The sequence below is a fragment of the Tamandua tetradactyla genome, chromosome 18 (genome assembly GCF_023851605.1).
Source record: "Tamandua tetradactyla isolate mTamTet1 chromosome 18, mTamTet1.pri, whole genome shotgun sequence".
Classification (NCBI taxonomy): domain Eukaryota; kingdom Metazoa; phylum Chordata; class Mammalia; order Pilosa; family Myrmecophagidae; genus Tamandua; species Tamandua tetradactyla.
In genome coordinates this window covers 51,513,623-51,526,353 of record NC_135344.1, presented here as the reverse complement: position 1 = coordinate 51,526,353, position 12,731 = coordinate 51,513,623, and the positions used below count along the sequence as shown (strand labels likewise).

Below are 12,731 nucleotides of genomic sequence, written 5' to 3'. Positions count from 1 at the left end.
GCAAAGATATTACAAAAAAAGAAAGCTACAGACCAATCTCTTTAATGAATATAGATGCAAAAATCCTCAACAAAATTCTAGCAAATTGAATCCAACAGCACATTAAAAGAATTATACATCATGACCAAGTAAGATTCATCCCAGGTATGCAAGGATGGTTCAACATAAGAAAATCAATTAATGTAATACACCATATCAACAAATCAAAGCAGAAAAATCACATGATCATCTCAATTTATGCAGAGAAGGCATTTGACAAGATTCAACATCCTTTCCTGTTGAAAACACTTCAAAGGATAGGAATACAAGGGAACTTCCTTAAAATGATAGAGGGAATATATGAAAAACCCACAGCTAATATCATCCTCAATGGGGAAAAATTGAAAACTTTCCCCCTAAGATCAGGAACAAGACAAGGATGTCCACTATCACCACTGTCATTCAACATCTTGTTGGAAGTTCTAGCCAGAGCAATTAGACAAGAAAAAGAAATACAAGGCATCAAAATTGGAAAGGAAGAAGTAAAACTCTCACTGTTTGCAGATGATATGATACTATACATCGAAAACCCTGAAAAATCCACAGCAAAACTACTAGAGCTAATAAACAAGCACAGCAAAGTGGCAGGTTACAAGATCAACATTCAAAAATCTGTAGCATTTCTATACACTAGCAATGAACAAGCTGAGGGGGAAATCAAGAAACGAATTCCATTTACAATTGCAACTAAAAGAATAAAATACTTAGGAATAAATTTAACTGAAGAGACTGTTCTAGTTTGCTAACTGCTGGAATGCAATATACCAGAAACGGAATGGCTTTTAAAAAGGGAGATTTTAATGAGTTGCTAGTTTGCAGTTCTAAGGCCGAGAAAATGTCCCAATTAAAAAGAAGTCTATAGAAATGTCCAATCAAAGGCATCCAGGGAAAGATACCTTGGTTCAAGAAGGCTGATGAAGTTCAGAATTTCTCTCTCAAGTGAGATGGCACATGGCAAACACAGTCAGGGCTTCTCTCTTGGCTGGAAGGGCACATGGCGAATACAGTGTCATCTGCTAGCTTTGTCTCCTGGCTTCCTGTTTCATGAAGCTCCCTGGGAGGCATTTTCCTTCTTCATCTCCAAAGGTCACTGGCTGGTGGACTCTCTGCTTCGTGGTGCTGCAGCATTCTCTGCTCTCTCTGAGTCTCTCTGAATCTCTCTTTCTCCAAAATATTTCCTCTTTTATAGGACTTCAGAAACTAATCAGACCCACTCAAATGGGTGGAGACATGTCATCCCCTAATCCAGTTTAACAACCATTCTTAACTAAATCCATCAACCAGGGAGATGATCCAATCACAGTTTCAAACATATGGTGTTGAATAGAGATTATTCTACCTTATGAAATGGGACTTATATTAAAACATGGCTTTTCTTAGGGGACACACGTCCTTTCAAACCAGCACAGAGACAAAAGACCTATATAAAGAAAACTACAAGAAACTGTTAAGAGAAATCACAGAAGACCTAAATAGATGGAAGGGCATACCATGTTCATGGATTGGAAGATTAAATATAGTTAAGATGTCAATTCTACCTAAATTGATTTTCAGATTCAACGCAATGCCAATCAAAATCCCAACAACTTACTTTTCAGAAATAGAAAAACCAATAAGCAAATTTATCTGGAAGGGCAGGGTGCCCTGAATTGCTAAAAGTATCTTGAAGAAAAAATCGAAGCTGGAAGTCTCATGCTGCCTGACTTTAAAGCATATTATGAAGCCACAGTGGTCAAAACAGCATGGTACTGGCATAAAGATAGATATATTGACCAATGGGCCTCCACATTGCCCAGCTCTGGAGCACTGATCATCAGAGGAGCGCCCCCTCAAGTGGGAGCAGGGTCCCTGGAGTTTGCAACACAGAGCACTGATTGGGCATCCTTACCCCTGTGCTGGAATTGCACAAAATACAAAAATGTCATCTATGGACATTTGATCTTTGATAAGGCAGTCAAGCCAACTCATTTGGGACAGAACAGTCTCTTCAATAAATGGTGCCTAGAGAACTGGATATCTATATGCAAAAGAATGAAAGAGGACCCGTATCTCACACCCTATACAAAAGTTAACTCAAAAGGGATCAAAGATCTAAACATTAGGTCTAAGACCATAAAACAGTTAGAGGAAAATGTAGGGAGATATCTTATGAATTTTATAATTGGAGGCAATTTTATGGACCTTACACCTAAAGCAGGAGCACTGAAGAAATAAATAAATAAATGGGAGCTCCTCAAAATTAAACACTTTTGTTCATCAAAGAACTTCATCAAGAAAGTAAAAAGACAGCCTACACAATGGGAGACAATATTTGGAAATGACATATCAGATAAAGGTCTAGTATCCAGAATTTATAAGGAGATTGTTCAACTCAACAACAAAAAGACAGCCAATCCAATTACAAAATGGGGAAAAGACTTGAACAGACACTTCTCAGAAGAGGAAATACAAATGGCCAAAAGGCACATGAAGAGATGCTCAACGTCCCTGGCCATTAGAGAAATGCAAATCAAAACCACAATGAGATATCATCTCACACCCACCAGAATGGCCATTATCAACAAAACAGAAAATGACAAGTGCTGGAGAGGATGCGGAGAAAGAGGCACACTTATACACTGTTGGTGGGAATGTCAAAGGGTGCAACCACTGTGGAAGGCAGTTTGGCGGTTCCTCAAAAAGATGAATATAGAATTGCCATATGACCCAGCAATACCATTGCTAGGTATCTACTCAGAGGACTTAAGGGCAAAGACACAAACGGACATTTGCACACCAATGTTTATAGCAGCATTATTTACAAATGCAAGGAGATGGAAACAGCCAAAATGTCCATCAACAGACGAGTGGCTAAACAAACTGTGGTATATACATACGATGGAATATTATGCAGCTCTAAGACAGAATAAACTTATGAAGCATGTAACAACATGGATGGACCAAAGAACATTATGCTAAGTGAGACTAGCCAAAAACTAAAGGACAAATAATGTATGGTCTCACTGATATGAACCGACATTAGTGAATAAACTTGGAATATGTCGTTGGTAACAGAGACCATCAGGAGATAGAAATAGGGTAAGATAGTGGGTAATTGGAGCTGAAGGAAATCAGACTGTGCAACAGGACTGGATACAAAAACTCAGAAATGGACAGCACAATACTACCTAACTGTAATGTAAGTATGTTAAAACACTGAATGAAGCTGCATGTGAGAATGATAGAGGGAGGAGGGCTGGGGACATAAATGAAATCAGAAAGAAAGATAGATATTAAAGATCGAGATGGTATAATCTAGGAATGCCTAGAGTGTATAATAATAGTGAAATGTACAATGTACAAATTTTAAAAATGTTTTGGCATGAGGAAGAACAAAGGAACGTCATTATTGCAGGGTGCTGAAAATAGATGATAATCAATACTTTAAAATGTCACCTTATGTGTGAGTCTAAAGCAAAAAATGTTTATTTGTTACAAAATTTATATTTTGACTAGAGCATTTCCTAATATAACTCATGTAGATAGTTTGATTGAATGTCATAAGTACTTGGAATCTCAGGTAGGACATGAGATTTTGTTGGTTTGTCCAGAGTGATGCCCAGATGAATCCCAGAGTGATTTGATCAGTGACTGGAAAAGTATTTGCAAGCCCCCTTCGGGGAATGGTGAGAGTGGGGAGAAATTCAACTTCCCCAAGTTGAATTCTTGACATTCTCACAAGCAGTGTGGACAACCAAAGCTACAGGCTGAGCCCCCAGTCTTGAGGTTTGTTCATATGAAACTTAACCCCACAAAGGATAGGTCAAGTCTACTTAAAGTTTAGGCCTAAGAGTCACCCCCAAGAGAGCCTCTTTTGTTGCTCAGATCTGGCCTCTCTCTCCAGCCAACATGACGAGCAGTCTCACCACCCTCCCCCTCTCTGCGTGGGACATGACTCCCAGAGGTGTGGACCTTCCTGGCAACGTGGGACAAAGATCCTGGAATGAGCTGAAACTCAGCATCAAAGGACTGAGAAAACCCTAGAATGAGCTGAGAATTAACATCAAGGGATTGAGAGAACCTTCTCGACCAAAAGGGGGAAGAGTAAAATGGGACAAAGTGTCAATGGCTGAGAGATTCCAAACAGAGTCGAGAGGTTATCCTGGAGGTTATTCTTACGCATTAAGTAGATATCACCTGTTGTTCAAGATGTAGTAGAGGGTGGGCCACGGTGGCTCAGCAGGTAAGAATGCTTGCCTGCCATGCCCGAGGACCCAGGGTCGAGTCCCAGTGCCTGCTCATGTAAAAAAAAAAAAAAAAAAAAAAAAAAGATATAGTGGAGAGGCTGGAGGGAATTGCCTGAAAATGTAGTGCTGTGTTCCAGTAGCCATGTTTCTTGATGATGATTGAACAATGATATAGCTTTCACAATGAGACTCTGTGAATGTGAAAACCTTATGTCTGATGCTCCTTTTAGCTACTATATCAACAGATGAGTAGAACATATGGAATAAAAATAAATAATAGGGGGAACAAATGTTAAAATAAATTCAGTTTGAAATAGTGGTAAATGAAAGCGAGGGGTAAGAGGTATGGTACATATACTTCTTTTTCTCTCTATTATCATTTTATTTCTTTTTCTGTTGTCCTTTATTTCTTTTTCTAAATCGATGCAAATGTACTAAGAAATGATGAATATGCAACTATGTGATGATATTAAGAATTACTGATTGTATATGTAGAATGGAAGGATGTATAAATGTTTTGTTTGTTAATTTTTTTCTTTTAATTAATAAAAAAAAGTTCAAATTCTATTATTGGCTGTAAATACCATCAGTTATTTTCCTTCAGTGACAAGCACACTGTTCATTTTTGAGGAATGTCTGCCAAATACCCAGCTCTGAAATACCATATACCATAATACCAAATACCATAGCTTGTCTGTCAGTTGCTCTTTCAAATAAGCATGGGCAGTTCAGCTTTGAAACTCAAACAATTGCACATGCTTTTCCTTGAGCCAACCATCATACTTTCCTATGCAATGAAGTGCTTTATGTCTGCTTCCTATATTGTCAGAATATTGAAAATATGTGTACTCAAGGATTGAGATTGAATAAAATCAATAATGTCAAAAAAAAGGTGAATGAATAAACATAATGTGGCATGCACATATGATGGAAAATTATTCAGCCACAAAGGAATGAAGTTTTGAAACATGCTACAACATGGATGAACCTTAAAGACATCAGTTGAGTGAAAAAAAAAACAGACACAAAAAGACAAATAGTGTGTAATTTCATTTACATGGGATACTTAGAATAATAAAGTTTGGAGGGACAGATAGTAAATGTCAGGTTACCAGGTAGTGGATATTTAGGTTGCCCAACCTCATTTCCCCTCAGGGGAATGGGGGATCTTTGTTTAATGGGTGGAGAGTTTCTGCTAAGCGTCAGGAAAAAAAAACAGGTAATGGATGTCGGTGAAGGTGTTACAATACGGTGAATGCAATTAATACCACTAAATTTGAATACTTGAAAGTGGCTAAAATTGGAAATTTTGAATTGTATATATTTTACTACAATAAAAGCAAAAAACAATCTCAAGTGGGGAAGGTCTTTCTTAATAATCAGTTTCTTGATGAGTCCCAATCCAGTGGGTATCAACATGGAAAAAATTTATTTTTTTTCACTTACTGGTTTCAACTGCATGGTTTTGTATCATCTTTTCTAATCCTTCAATGAAATTTTGGAAATAATTCTTTTTTTTGAGAAGAAGGTATTTAGTATGTGGTTTTAAACTTCTAACTGCAAATCATAATTTTCATGTCGTGCTCACTCTTCCAATCTGCTTAAAGCCCACATCTTACTTTAACTCCTCCCTCGACCTCTATTCTCAAGTTGCCTTCCTTACACTCTAGGAATATTGTTTTTCATGGAATAACTTTTCATTAAGATTTTATATTGTGTACTCTTTATACATACTTCCACTATTTGCAACTCTTCTCAATTTTCCAGGAAAATACTAAGAGAGTTTAGGTTAATGTCTTCCCAACCATTTAAATTTCAAAGAAGATTAATTTCCAGAAACCACACTTTTTATCAGAACACCCTTGTGTTGTGGGAGTGGGAAACTTATTTTTCTGCCACTCTCATTTCCATAAAGAGGAAGGGCCAGAGTTAAAGAACAACTCAAGCATCTTCTCACAGTCTTTAACTCCCTGCTTTACAGACTTGTCTGACTGGATATAATAGGGCAAACTCATGGGTAGCTCTTTCTCAGTCTTCCTGCAGGTTCTCTAGTTCCTCTTCCACTCACTGTAGGCCTGTGTCATGGTCAGGTTCATGTGTCACCTTGGCTAGATGGTGGTGCCCCGTTGTCTGGTCAGGCAACCGCTGGCCTGTCTGTTGCTATGAGGACATTTCATAGTCTTAAATCATGATCCCGTTGGCTGCATCCACAGCTTATTGCATTTGCAATCAGCTAAGGGGAGTGTCTTCTGCAATGAGTGATGGATGCTTAATCTAATCACCAGAAGGCTTTTAAGGAGGATTCAGAAGAAACAATCACTCTACCTGCTTCAGCCAGCCAGCCTCTCCTGAGAGTCAATGAGGACCTTCATTGGAGCTGCCAGCTCAGGGTCTGCCCTACAGACCTTGGACTCTGCATCCCCACAGTTATGTGAGACACTTATAAATTTTATATTTACAGATATCTCCTACTGATTCTCTTTCTCTGGAGAACCCTAGCTGATACAGCCAGGTGCAGGGTGGAGTCTGAACAGCAGTACTTGTTTAAAGTTTATCCAGTGGTTCCGATGTAAAGCCGAAGTTGAGGACTGGAGATAAATGGCATCTAGATTTGAGTAACCAGCAAAATCACTATCTTAGTGTCCTAGGACTTCCATAGCAGAGTACCACAGACTTGGTGGCTTCAAACAACAGTTTATTTTCTTACAGTTCTGGAGTCTAGAAGTTTGAAATCAGTGTGTCAGCAGGGCCATGCTCCATCCAAACCCTGTAGGGGAGAATCCTTCTGTGTCTCTTCTAGCTTCTGGTGTTTGCTAGCAATCCTTGCTGTTCCTTAGTGGATATACCTCTCTAATCTCTGCCACATCTGTCTTCACATGACCTTCTCCTGGGGTCTGTGAGTGCATGCAGGAAGAGAAGCCATATTTCTATCTAAAATAAGTCAATGCTTTTTTCCCAAATAATTTTCAAGGCTTAAAAGCCTCCAAAATCATCTGCAAGATTGACTACAACAAGTTAGTCATTAAGAAATGTCTCACTGAGGTCGCGCCGCGAGCGAGCTTCCGCGCCGCCCGCACGCGCGACCTACCTGGGCGCTCTGCGCCCCCGGATGCTGCAGGTTATTCAACGATAGTTATGACCTCCCGGTTACGTGTGTTGGGTGGAAGAATTAATAACATACGCACCTCAGAATTACCCAAAGAGAAAACGCGATCCGAAGTCATCTGCAGCATCCGCTTTTTAGATGGCTTGGTGCAGACTTTTAAAGCTAACAAACAAGATACTGGCCAGGTTCTTTTGGATATGGCATATAGCCATTTGGGTGTGACCGAAAAAGAATATTTTGGTTTGCAACATGGCGATGACTCAGTGGACTCTCCCAGATGGCTTGAATCAAGCAAACCCATCAGGAAACAGTTAAAAGGAGGTTTCCCCTGTACCCTGCATTTCGAGTAAGATTTTTTATACCTGATCCCAACACCCTGCAGCAAGAACAAACCAGGCATTTGTATTTCTTACAACTGAAGATGGACATTTGTGAAGGAAGGTTAACCTGCCCCCTGAACTCAGCGGTAGTCCTGGCATCCTATGCGGTACAATCTCATTTCGGAGATTACGATTCTTCCACGCACCATTCCGGCTATCTTTCCGATAGTCAGTTTATTCCAGATCAGAGTGATGATTTCCTAATGAAGGTGGAATCGCTCCACGAGCAGCACAGTGGTCTAAAACAATCTGAGGCGGAATCCTGCTACATCAACATAGCACGAACCCTTGACTTCTATGGAGTGGAACTGCACAGTGGTAGGGATCTGCACAATTTAGATCTAATGATTGGAATCGCTTCCGCAGGCATTGCTGTGTACCGAAAATATATTTGCACAAGTTTCTATCCTTGGGTGAACATTCTAAAAATTTCTTTCAAAAGGAAGAAGTTCTTTATACATCAACGACAAAAACAGACTGAATCCAGGGAACACATTGTGGCCTTCAACATGTTAAATTACCGATCTTGCAAAAACTTGTGGAAATCCTGTGTCGAGCATCACACCTTCTTCCAGGCCAAGAAGCTACTACCTCAGGAAAAGAGTGTTCTGGCCCAGTACTGGACTCTGGGCACCAGGAACCCCAAAAAGTCTATAAATAACCAGTATTGCAGGAAGGTGATTGGCAGAATGGTCTGGAACCCAGTCATGCGCAGATCTTTGTCAGTGGAACATTTAGAAACCAAGAGTCTACCTTCTCGGTCCCCTCCTATTACTCCCAACTGGCGCAGTCCTCGGCTCCGGTACGAAATCCGAAAGCCACGGCACTCTTCTGCAGACAACCTGGCCAACGAAATGACGTACATCACAGAAACCGAGGACGTGTTCTATACGTCTCCCTGTCCCCAAAAGACAGCGATTCCGAGATGTCTCAGAACCAAAGCCCACACGGAGAGTAAGGAACTCATGTTATTTTCTTTCTTGGCATCTGCGTGCGTGTTTGGGCTGTTGAATTTGCAGAGCCCCAGGTCTTTTGAGAGGAGTGAAGGGATCCTGCAGCCAGCACCCAGGTTAGCTATCTGCCTGGATACAGACAGAAGTCAGACTTGTCACTGTCCCCCCGCCCGCAGCCTGCCTGTGTGGCTAGTGTCGACAGCTCGGGCCTCTTTTTATCTACAACAAAGACCTTGTTCTCTACAAGTACCTGTTAGCTATCTTGAATTGCCTCCGCTGCAGCTCATGAGCTAAGCCCCTTTAAATCATTCCATATTTGAGAGGCTCTAGGGCCATGCTAGCTATATTATTCCTCTAGATTTAAAGCTTTGCTGCTGCATGGTTTCAGATCACTGGAAATATGCTTACTGATCGCTCTCCAGGCAAAGCCTTCTGGGAAGCATAGCATGCCCTTAGGTTTTTCATTTTGCTTTTGCTTTTAATTGATGGTTAGTATAAAAAGGAAAAAAACTTGTGTAAAAAAAAAAAAAGAAATGTCTCATTATAAACAATGTTCATTACTAGGTCTCACTGTGGATCTTCTGTGACATTTTATAATTAAGTGACATAAGGAATGATGATATGGAGTTAGCATATTAGATGTAAATTCTTTCTAATGCACACTACTATAATTTCACATCATAACAACTTAAATTGACAAGCTGTTGACAGCAGACTGGAAAATATAGTCTTGAAAAATATGATGATCCCTAACAATTTTCACTTCTTGATGAACTTGGAGAAAAAAGTGTAGAACATCTTCTTATGCTGGTGGCTGGCACATACTAGTCACTCAACAATTATTTAACACATAATGTATCGAAGCCTTATGCTATCTGTAGTGTCATTCCATTCTCCCGAGAATAGCAATATGAGTCTTCCCTCCTGCTGGGAAGACTCTTTAAGGGTCAGCAGGCTACTTAATTATTTTCCAGTTAATTCCCCTCTTTAGATGTTGATTGGTCATAGGTAAATTGCCCTCTCAGTTCTGCCTGTAATTATAGAATTTGGGGCAAGTTGTCTGAGTTTCATGGATTAACAAAAAGGTTCAACTGGGAAGCCCTAACCCTCAGTGTTAACATGCTATGACTTGTAGGATTTTCTGAGAATGTCAATGATACAGACCAAGAGGAATCTGGTCATATACCCTTCTTAGTCCTTTCTACTTCATCCCTCGTCTCCCTTCTCTTCACCCTGATGCCCTCTCTTCCCACTTTCCCCAACCTCAAATGAACAAAGCTACAGCAACATGTTATTGTTACCAGACAGATCCTCAGGGACCCTCAGTACATAGGGGCATGAACTCTGAAGAATCAGAGCTGAGAATTCCTGCGCTGATTCCTGGTATTACATACCCATTATAATTTCAAGAGTTTACCACAGAGTGATCAAATTGCTAGTGGGATGGTGGTGGGAGAGGCGCGTGATATGAAGAGGAAGGTGAGATGCAATAAGGATGTGATGGTGGACTGCGCAGTGGGAGAGCACTAGTTACTTCTGAGAGGTTTGCCAAAGGTTCAGTGACAAGCAGGAGACAGCACAGTTGTGATACTGAAGTTTAATTTAACGTACTTCACAATTTTGCCTCAGGCAAGCTGTAGTCTTATCCACTATTGTCTAGTAGAAGCTAAACATATTCCAGAAATAAAGACACTCCATGAGCTGGGGTCAAGTGTTTCTAGCAATGTAAAAGCAGTACTCTCTGGTAGGAAAAAAAAAAAATTACAGGCAGCACTTGTTTTACCATAATTACCAAGAAAAATGTTAAGTTAAAAAATATTTTTTTAACTCACCAAAATATTACCTGTTATAAAGCAAAGCTAAATTTATTAGAATTTTCTGCACTAAAAGAGAATACCACTGTAGTGGTTTGAAGCTGAATGTGTCCCAGAAAAACATCTTCTTTAATCTAATTCATGCCAGTGGTTGTAAAGCCATTTGAAGTAGTTCTTTGATGAGCCCCCTTCAGTTAACGTGTGACCCACCTCATTCAGGCTAGGTCTTAGTTCTGTTTCTGGAGGCCCTTATAAGAAAATGAGATTCAGACAGACAGAAAAAGCCACAGAAGCAAGAACTGAAAGCAATGAAACTAGGAAGAGTAGGGAGAGACCAGCAGATGTTGCCATGTGCCCTGCCATATGGCAGAAGCTCCAAGGATCATTGCAGCAGGTCTTCAGAAACAAAGAATTACCTCGATGATACCTTGATTTGGATTTTTCATGGTCTCAAAATGGTAAGCTAATAAATACCCATTGTTAAAGCCAACCCGTTTCATGGTGCTTGCATTCAGCAGGCTAGGGAACTAAAACAATCATCTTGATAGTTTCAGTGTCTCAGAAGATGAACCTCAAAAGTGGAATAATTGGGGCCGCTCTAGGGTCTGAGCTCAAGTGGTCTAAGGTGGCTCTTTCAAAGCAGGAAACACTTTTAGGACTGAAAAAAAATAATTCATGATATAGTAGTTTAAATTGGTGGAAACACCAAAGTTAGGGCCTAGAATAAAGCAACTAAGTCATGTTGACGTGGGCAGTCTGCAGCTGTATGTAACTGATGCTAAGACATGTGTAACGAGATTTTAAGTATTTGCCTTTGTTAGGATTAATAGGCTAACAAGAGGGAAAGTAGAGGTGGAGAATCTTAGAGTGAACAAATTATCCCACCTAAGAAAGAATGTAAAGATAACCAGAAGAGAAACATCAGGGAATGGGGAAAGTAAGAAGAGTTCACAGAGCAAGGATTAGAAGTCAAGAGGAGAATTAGTTTGATAGAGTACGGACAGCGTGTAAAACAGAAAGTGAGCAAGGCAGAGAAGGAAGTGGGCGTGAGAGAGCTTCTATGAAAACTGAAACTGTGGGGAAAGGGAGAGTTAAGTAAATGTAAGTATTCGGAAGTTTATTTGTGTATATGTGTGTTGTATGATATAATTACCTTCCAAATTCTCAAGAAATGTTTGGGAAAGACCAGCATGGAGTCATATCTGTGTTTCTTTTGGATGTATAACCATCCAGAGATTGGCCTCAAGGTGTGCCAGGACATTCAGGACCAGAAGATGTTTTTAAAAAGTAAAGGCTGCATGTCCATCCTAAGTCATCAGTCGGTGAGTAACATGTCAACCGACTAATTCTAAGATCAACATCCTGAGAGGCCATGATGGATGGGGGCGGGGGTCGTTGGCAACGAGATTAGGTGTCCACAGTCGGAAACATCGATCGTCGTTATCGGCATACCCAGTCAGTTAGCCAAAGGGACCACAAGTAGTAGAGGACTAAAGTGGGAAAAATAAAGTCAGGTTAGTATATCCAGATAGTGAAACCATTAGGGAAGAACAGAAACAACAGTCAAGACCAGGAAGGAGGAATTAGATGTTTAAAATGAAAGAGTAATCAAGAGATCAAGATAGAATCAAGGTTGTAAATGTCAAATGAAAACTATTTCCAAACAAGATATTGGGAGAAATAACAAAGGGGAAATAAAAAGAAGAAAAGAGAATTAATGATTATACTACCATGTCTTGAAAGTCTACCATTAGTAGGTGCCACAGTAGGTGACTTACTTGCATTTTACTTCTTTAATAGTCACCAAAAGGTAATATGACATGGCCTAATGTCATATTACCTTTTGATGGTAGAGTTAGGATTTGAATACAGTTACATCTGGTCTCAATTTATTTTCTTTACTACTTGTGGTCTATGCTATTATTTGGGTGTATTATTATAAAATTACTTTCTTGAGTTTTTCTTTTTTATGCTGTATGGCAGGGTCACATTTTGTGATTTTTTCCATGTGAGTATCCCATTATTGCAGCACCATTAATTGAATTTTTGTTTGTTTGGTTTTGGGGAAGTGCATGGACTGGGAATCGAACCCGGGTCTCCCACATGGCAGGCGAGAATTATACCACTGAACTACCCTTGCACCCCCTTGAATTTTATTACCATTAACACTGCAGGTTCTGATGGGAAAAAAATATTTTCCTCAGTGCAGAAAT

At 39.9% G+C, this 12,731-nt stretch overlaps 1 pseudogene; it reads left to right on the top strand.

Moving 5' to 3' along the window:
- Positions 1-7,310: 7,310 nt before the first annotated feature.
- LOC143662650 (tyrosine-protein phosphatase non-receptor type 3 pseudogene) lies at positions 7,311-8,918 on the top strand (annotated as a pseudogene).
- The last annotated feature ends 3,813 nt before the right edge of the window (positions 8,919-12,731 follow it).